This window comes from Haliotis rubra, unplaced genomic scaffold, assembly GCF_003918875.1.
Source record: "Haliotis rubra isolate DU_JTF1 unplaced genomic scaffold, ASM391887v1 Scf649, whole genome shotgun sequence".
NCBI classification, from domain to species: domain Eukaryota; kingdom Metazoa; phylum Mollusca; class Gastropoda; order Lepetellida; family Haliotidae; genus Haliotis; species Haliotis rubra.
In genome coordinates this window covers 1-7,861 of record NW_025767356.1, presented here as the reverse complement: position 1 = coordinate 7,861, position 7,861 = coordinate 1, and the positions used below count along the sequence as shown (strand labels likewise).

The following is a 7,861-nucleotide window of genomic DNA, read 5'->3' as shown; positions in this document are numbered from 1 at the left end:
TCTAAATTAACAATTAATCAAATGATCAAATACGTTCTGTTTTAGATCATTTGGGGATATAACCATGACTGATGTAGATAAACATAACCATTTCTGTGTTCTACCACAAGAATATACTATGAACCCTGGCCCCAATTTCTCGAAACAAACTTAAGTTTTTACTCAAATTTCAAACTGGCAATTTGGAACAGCTGAATTCTTAACCTAACTGCATGTCTCAAATAAAAAAAGAGCAAAAAAATAAGTAATATGTCCATTAAACTCAAAGAGTCTGATATATTTGATGTTAATATCAAAACTCAGACTTCAGTTTGTTTCTAGAAATGGGGCGTGGTCCAACCCTGGGCCATGTGATCAGATGACACAGGACACAGACTGTGTTATAAAACTGAGCATATCCATGCGGCAACCTGGAGTTGATCAGTTAATCCTGGCATTGTTGACTGCTTTACTAAGTAGCCCGAGCGATCTATCCAGCACTCCAGTCACTCGCACAAACGAGATGATATTTAAAAATAATAACATCAGTTCATACGTCTAACTGATTTGAGATGTTAAGCTAAGTGTTCTTCGCGAACAGTATCATTCGTGTATTGCACGAAGCACATTCAGATAACTGCTCCTATTTGATACAGTTTCTTCTCATAAGACATACCTTTAGTGAACATGTGTTGTAATTCAACTGCCTTGATGAAGTAACAAGAATCACAAAGAGGTCGAATATTGACAAATATCTGCGGCCACAATTTCTTATTCACAACCGTTTACAGCATCGAGTAACACACCTGTAGTGTTTATTATGTCATTTAAATAGGTGATGAAACAACGCAAAACGTTTTTACAATGTCCATATATACTACGCACACTTTGCTAACTTTACTTATACGTAGATTTATAATTTGAAATTGTATCCATTTAAACTGGATAAATATTCATATGGTAACATATCTTTAGGAAAACAGCCACTTGATACATGAGAAGCTCTTTTGCAAATGCTTGCATACAGGCACGATATATTATATGTCCGTTTCCCCAAATTCATGAATCAATGGATTCTGGCGTTTATATCAAATTTAGCACTGCTCCTCGGGATTGTTTCTGAATGTAAACACTCGTAAAACATGTATATAATAACGCTGAAATATCCAACAAATCGTTCAAAGAGTTTAAAGTCCAAGTGCTCGCAGTCACCGGCATTTAAGTGAACTGTTACGTTTGAATGTAACTGTCAAATCAACAATCCAACAGAAACGCTGAACCGATCGAGTGCTTCAGTAGACATATCGTTCAGTATCCCCTGTCAATGTTTACAACATTCTCCAGTGCTTGTCCGTTCAGGTACCGATTATAGTTGGCCAAAAACATGGACGCCAGCTGCAAAAGAACAATATGATTAATACATGCGATAAGCATGGTGTTGTCATGTTCAATTTTAAACAGGTCGTAGTATCATGGCATTGTGTTAATATGCTTGTTACTGCGTTTGAACACACGTACAGGTCAGGGTTACGATTGATCTTCGTCAGAGGCAACTAACTAGATCGGGGTATGAGATACACTTCATATTTCGGTGCTCATGATGTCAATCACTGGATTTTTAGTCCAAATTCGACTATTTACAGACCGACATCATGACGATGGAAAATTACACAACAAACGAATACCGCCAGTTTGCCTTTCACGGAATAGAGAACAAATCATCATGAAGTGAATTTCCACTACATGAATGTCATTGTTCTACAGCACACCTTAAAGATCTCAGAGTGTTTGTATTACTAAGTGTACCTTTTTGTATGAGTCCATACAATCACTTTGGTTAGATACGTGGGGTGTGATCACCACGTCCCTCTCTCCCCACAGAGGACTATCTCGAGACAAGGGCTCCTCCGTAAAGATGTCCAGCACAGCCCCCGATAGCCATCCTCCTCTAAACACATATAGTCTCCATAGTATTATGTGTCAATGGGAAAAGATCACCTGTGATAGTAAGCTCTATTGTCATCTTTTAACATTCACGCATGTCGATAATTAGTGACTTCGAGGATGGATCCATGGTTGAGGTGTAGCATGGATACCAGGGGTTTATTCCCTTACATGGGCAAAACACAATATTCCACATCTTCACTACTTACTCGTGGTGACAAGGATATAATCTGTACTACAGAAAGCCTGCAGGATATGTCGGAATGACAATGATTACCTGAGTGCTGAAAGGAGACTCTCATCGTCAATTATGTCTCCGCGTCCAACGTTGATGAACAGAGGCTGTTGAAGATGATGACTCCACATCATACAATACGTACATTAAAACACACAAGATACATAAATTATTTAACAGCACATCAATTTATACTGACACACATTGAAAACGCAAAACCCATTTTGGCAATTTCTAACAAAGTTTTGTGAAGCAATTTCATTTACCACACGAAAATATAGTTATGTGAGGTTGTCGAATAAAACCATATGCACATTTGGGGTCGAACTCTTTTCGTGTTTCTGGCATGGGTACAGTTCATGAAAACACAACTCTGGCATATTCCTTGGACCTGTTGTGGTGCATGATAATCATGACATACACATGCAAAGCCAGGTTTTGGACGCATAAAAGGCACTATGGTTCAACCGTTTCATTAGCAGTCACACAATGCCACGGCTCAGTGAACAGCAGAGGGAACAAGCTATCGGGATGCTGTTGGTGGGAATATCACAAAATGAGGTCACCCACCACTTCGGAGTGAGCCCATCCACCATCAAAAGACTCTGGAAACGTCATTACGCAACGACATCGAGTCAACAGACTCCTGTTTGCACAGCAACATAGCCTCCAACCACCATGAATCTCCAACCAGTCGGTGTTTTTCAATGGGTCCAGGTTCTGTGTGTCATTTGCAGATGGCAGACAATGCGTCTACAGGCAGCAACATGAACATGAGCTTGGTCGCCGGATTCATCAATGGCAACGTCAACGTCAGCCAAACAACGTTGCTGAGTTGACCCTGGCTTTACAACAGTAGTGGCAGCACATCCCCAAAGGACCTATTCGACGTTTGTGCGAATCCATGCCACGTCGACTCCGTGCACATGTGTACAGGCTCAGGGAGGTCACAGCTACTGACGGACGTGGTGGGGAGGGTGGGACTCGGGGTGTTAGGGGTGGGTGTGGGAGGGTTGAGGGGTGGGGGTCTGTGTGTGTCTTGACGTGTCAGTCATATTGGTGGAACTCTTGCAATCATTATTTATGAAAATGAAGCACAATGAAATTCTCAACATATTTGCAGAACAATTTTCATCCAAGTATTGTTGTTTGTTAAGTTTTGCTCATTTGAATTTGAATTTGATTTTGCGTTTTCAATGTGTGTCAGTATATTTATAATACAAAAGATTTGTTTTATTTCATTTCACAATGTATAATGTTATATGTGTATTGTATGTTTGTATTTTGGCATACATTTGAATAGAAATACAAACAAAATCATCCTGCTCGACATCATGAGCTGTTGGATGGAGACGGCAGAAGAAAGGGTGACCCACAGCTTCATTTCTCCTTACCTTCTTCCTACAGTGGGAAAGCACGTCTCCACTCAGAAGACCCCGAGTTTCAGGTGTAGACGGTAGAATGTTGACCAGGAAATCACAGGAGGACAGTAGTTCAAGCAGATCACATGGTTGTCTTTATATGAAACATGCACTTTACAGGCGACAGGAGATCGAGTAGTTCACATTGTTGTCTGTATATAACATGTACAATATAGGAGATCATGTAGATCACAGGTTTTTCTGGATGAGTTCCAGTCAGATATGCTACAGTAACTCGGGTAGATAATATAAGGTTGTTTGGGCTAAAAAATGACGTACATATAGCTTATTTTCTACCCTTTCTGCAGGAAAGAACTGTCGTTGTCAATGAAAATCCTAACTGTACAAAGAGAGGTCCCTAAGACGTCAGAGAGTCATTTAGTGCACTGTACATTTAAAGCATCAACATCTTACCGCAGTAGGAAGACTCCACCTCACACAGTGTTACGCAGACATACAGAAGAACATCCTTATGTTATACCTGTACTCATCCACAAATGTCTTCCTGTCTTCTTTCTTGACTTCAGATCGTTTCAAACCCCACACAGTCATATCCCAGTATTTACATGCACGGGCAACTGAAAACCCAAACACAACGTATACAAACTGCAGTTTATTTCAAATAGTCATTGACTATTAAGATAACATTTGAATATATAATGTCGTTATGTACAAATGTATTTGATCGACATCCTCCAGGTAAACAGTGACAAAGAATGACACCATTGTCGCTAGCCTTGTCACTACCAGAGGGACGGAGTATGCTCACCTTTTCGCGAACACCCGGTATCATCAGGTATATGATTGTGATTCATAAACACATGCTTGTGATATAGTTAATGCAATCGAATCAGCTTTTATCGTGGATTTCTTATTGAAATGGAAAGGGTTTTATCGCCTTGGCTATATCTGCTGTAAAAGCGAAGTGAAGGGATCGTGTTTGCATACTGAGGTATTTTCATTGAGACAATTCTTTGATCAGTGCTTTTTATTTTCAACAGTGTAATCAAATATCCGATAGAAAGGTGAATAATGTGGACAAGTTTCTTGAGTTTTGTCTACCTTCGCTGCCAATAGCTCCCAGTCCCAGTATCCCCACCGTACACGAGCTGAGATGCTTCAATCCAGAATCGGGGGTTGTTCTGAAAGATGTTTTCAACAACCTCTACATGTTGTTTCAGAGATATTAGTCAACTCCGGTGAAAAGAAAGTATACATCTAAAAAATGTTTTTAACAAACTAATTACAACATTTTCAAAACGTTACAAGGTTGAATATCGTCACCGAAACATTGCCAGGTTAAGGTCAAGAGTAGAACGTTTACGGTAACTATACCTGTACCTGTATACATTTTCATCGAATAACCATTTTTGTTTGTTAATAGTTTAGCCAGCATCGATCATGCGGCTAGTGAAGACAGTTCTGTTAGTATAGACTATATATTTCCGAGTTTTGACATCTTCGACTCATGGCGTCATATCATGAAATGTCTATATCCTGATTTATGGATGCACAAGGGAAGGTAAATAAAGTGAGTCAGGAGTCCTGGGTAAGGCCAGATTAAGACAATGGTGGTTTGAGTTATTTTCTGATCAATGTAAGTCACATGTAGTACATACGAGGAACCTTCCGGAAATACGGTGATATGCAAAATTGGGATTCTACCTAAAGTATCAGTGGTTAATCTACGTTATAAAGCTCATAAGTCATTTATAAGTCATATCTAAGATGTACACATGCCTGTCCCACGTGCGTTGGTTTTGCTGCCTCTGAAAGTGTCGAAAGTTCATGTTGGCAGAGATGATTTGACCAATGACATACTGGGAGATCGGAGATTGGAACGTCATGGCGTTACGGGTCACCGTGATGCCGGGTGGCAGCTGAATCAGGATGTGAATGGCAGCATAAATAGGCTTTCACACCAGCAACTCAGGCCTGACAAAAACGACTCGACTTTTAAGTATTTTCAGAATGATTACTTACGTCCCATTTGATCTTCAGCACTGCATCAACTCCTGGAATGAATGAAATCTATGTGGAAGTTTACATGTAGTATTTAGGTTTATTCAAAGAACACAAGCAGCTGCCGTGCATTGGAGGGTACACTAAACATTAATTGCATAACACAACTGAAAAGGGAAGGCGTCTCAATTTGTTATCTGTGCTACTGAAGAGTGCAGAACGTCGTCCAACATGTTAGTTACAATTTCCTGTGAACCTAGGGGAATGTGGTGGTGGTGTTGATGTCTGTGTGTCGGGATTCCGTCATCTAGTCTCACCTGCCTCCGCCGTTTGGATCCACCTCAGATTGGGCAGCAGGTGTAAGATCTGACACACGTGTACTGAGGATCCAAAGTAGACTTCTACATCTTTCCAGTAGGTTCTGTCCGGGGTCTGGAGATACTCTGAGCTCCCTGTCACAGAAACATATCATTATATTGTTGATATGAGCAGTACACACTACTACTCTAGTAGGAGTGCATTAGTAAATCATCTGCGCAGATTGCTCCACTGCTGATATGCAAGGTTCATTACTTAGCAGTGTCTCGTTGATATCAATAATTTGTTTAAAAATATCTTGGTAAACAAGCATATTGCTACACTGTGGATGTAGGTGATTCATTCAGACACTATGCTCGACCTATATGTGTATCTATGGTCCCATGGGAACCCAAACACAACACTATACAGTGGTTACAAACATGTACACACTGCGATACAGTATCAGTAATTCAACAATCCTTTGCACTGTTGGTAGCAGTGGTTCAATAAAAAACCTCCACACTTTACTTTACAACTGATAACAGTGGTTCGATAATAATATGTACACAATACTACATGACTCAGAGTGGTTTAATAATAACAGTACACACTACTTCATAATATATACTACTTTAGTTACGTTCTGACTTACCGATCCACGATGTTTCCAGAATGTGAAGTATTACAAGTTAGGCCTGACACACAGTGTTGTTATGTATACATCGTTTGTTTATAACCCTGAATCATCACTTACATGCGCTGAAACTAAACGACGGGCAAAGAGTCTCAGGTGACCAAACATATGTTATATTTGGAATTATACTTTCTCAATAAGGGACCTATTCTACTACTTTTGTTAGGTTGAGTCCCATGCGGGATTCGTACACACACTCACAGAGTCAGCACACAAAGTCAGCGTGACGTGATCATCAAATGTACTGGGACTTCACACACTGATTGAAACTCAAATACAAATCGAGACAAATCCATATACACTTACACCATTGTTTCAGTAGAACCCGCCGGAGGTCAAGTCGTGGTTCCTGCTGCTGTAGGAAGATGTTGATATGGTCATGTGGGAAGGCAGTAAGTACTACCGGTCTTCTCTGATTCTTGGTCATGACGCTGAATAAACGAGAGGTGCTTGGGCACATGAAATACAATTTCTGTTGTGTCACAGATAAAATCCTTTTGTAATGTGAACAATCGACTCAGATGAGATTTAGTATAATGCTCAACAAAAGTTGTCATCAGAAATGGGCTTCATACATTGTGTCTATGTGGGGAAATGAACCCGGGTCCTTGGCGTGACCAGCAAACACTTTAACCACTAGGCTACCCAACTGCCCCCTTATATATACATCTTCGGTTGTATCCAAGAGGTTCAGTCGTCTTAGGAACTGGACTAGTGCTATGCAAAGTTGCTGTCCCGGGGCACGCCAGAAACCCTTGATAGTGTGTTCGAATCCTGTTTGCCCCAATTGTGTTTGTAGGCTTGGCAAATTTCATCGTGTGTTCAATAGTTTAAGTATTGTGGTAAAGATCTGAGACCTGAATCACTCTAGAGTTTACTCTGACATCAAGGTGTCTCGCCGTGACCGGAATACTATTCAAACACAATCACGCTACCTCGTAGCTGGGATTGCTACGCAAGAAGTCATGCATTCATGAAGCAATGAATACGGACCTGACGGTGATTTTAGCGTCTTTCAGACAGTCAGTGCCATGAAATCTGGGGGGCAAGAGCTATGTAGATATATTCTTAGATGCTTTATCTAAGTCCAGAGACGGAATATAAACTACATCTATAGTATTCTGCGCAGCTTGTAGAAATATTGCAACTTTTTACCTACCCTTGCAGCGCTATCTTATTAGATGGTGTTGACAACGGCCGAGTCAGGTTTTTGTGGTAGCATAGTGGCTAAGGCGTTCTCTCGTCACGCCGAAGGCACGGGTTCGATTCCCCAAATGGGTACAATGAGTGAAGCCCATTTCTGGTGTCCTCCGCCGTGATATTGCA

The 7,861-nt window shown here is 40.6% G+C and overlaps 2 long non-coding RNA genes across 3 annotated transcripts; both read right to left on the bottom strand.

Annotated features, from left to right (window-relative positions):
* Positions 1-1,263: 1,263 nt before the first annotated feature.
* LOC124257056 lies at positions 1,264-4,091 on the bottom strand. 2 transcript variants are annotated; one of them, XR_006893174.1, is made up of 5 exons: positions 4,061-4,091; positions 3,553-3,673; positions 2,201-2,265; positions 1,786-1,927; positions 1,264-1,374 (listed from the first exon to the last, which is right to left on the bottom strand). It is a non-coding gene; the product is annotated as an uncharacterized LOC124257056 (long non-coding RNA). The 2 variants fall into 2 exon arrangements; XR_006893173.1 differs by lacking the exon at positions 4,061-4,091 and having other exon boundaries at positions 3,553-3,811.
* Positions 4,092-5,562: 1,471 nt separating this feature from the next.
* On the bottom strand, positions 5,563-6,893 carry LOC124257057. The gene is made up of 3 exons (XR_006893175.1): positions 6,842-6,893; positions 5,859-5,993; positions 5,563-5,594 (listed from the first exon to the last, which is right to left on the bottom strand). It is a non-coding gene; the product is annotated as an uncharacterized LOC124257057 (long non-coding RNA).
* Positions 6,894-7,861: the final 968 nt, after the last annotated feature.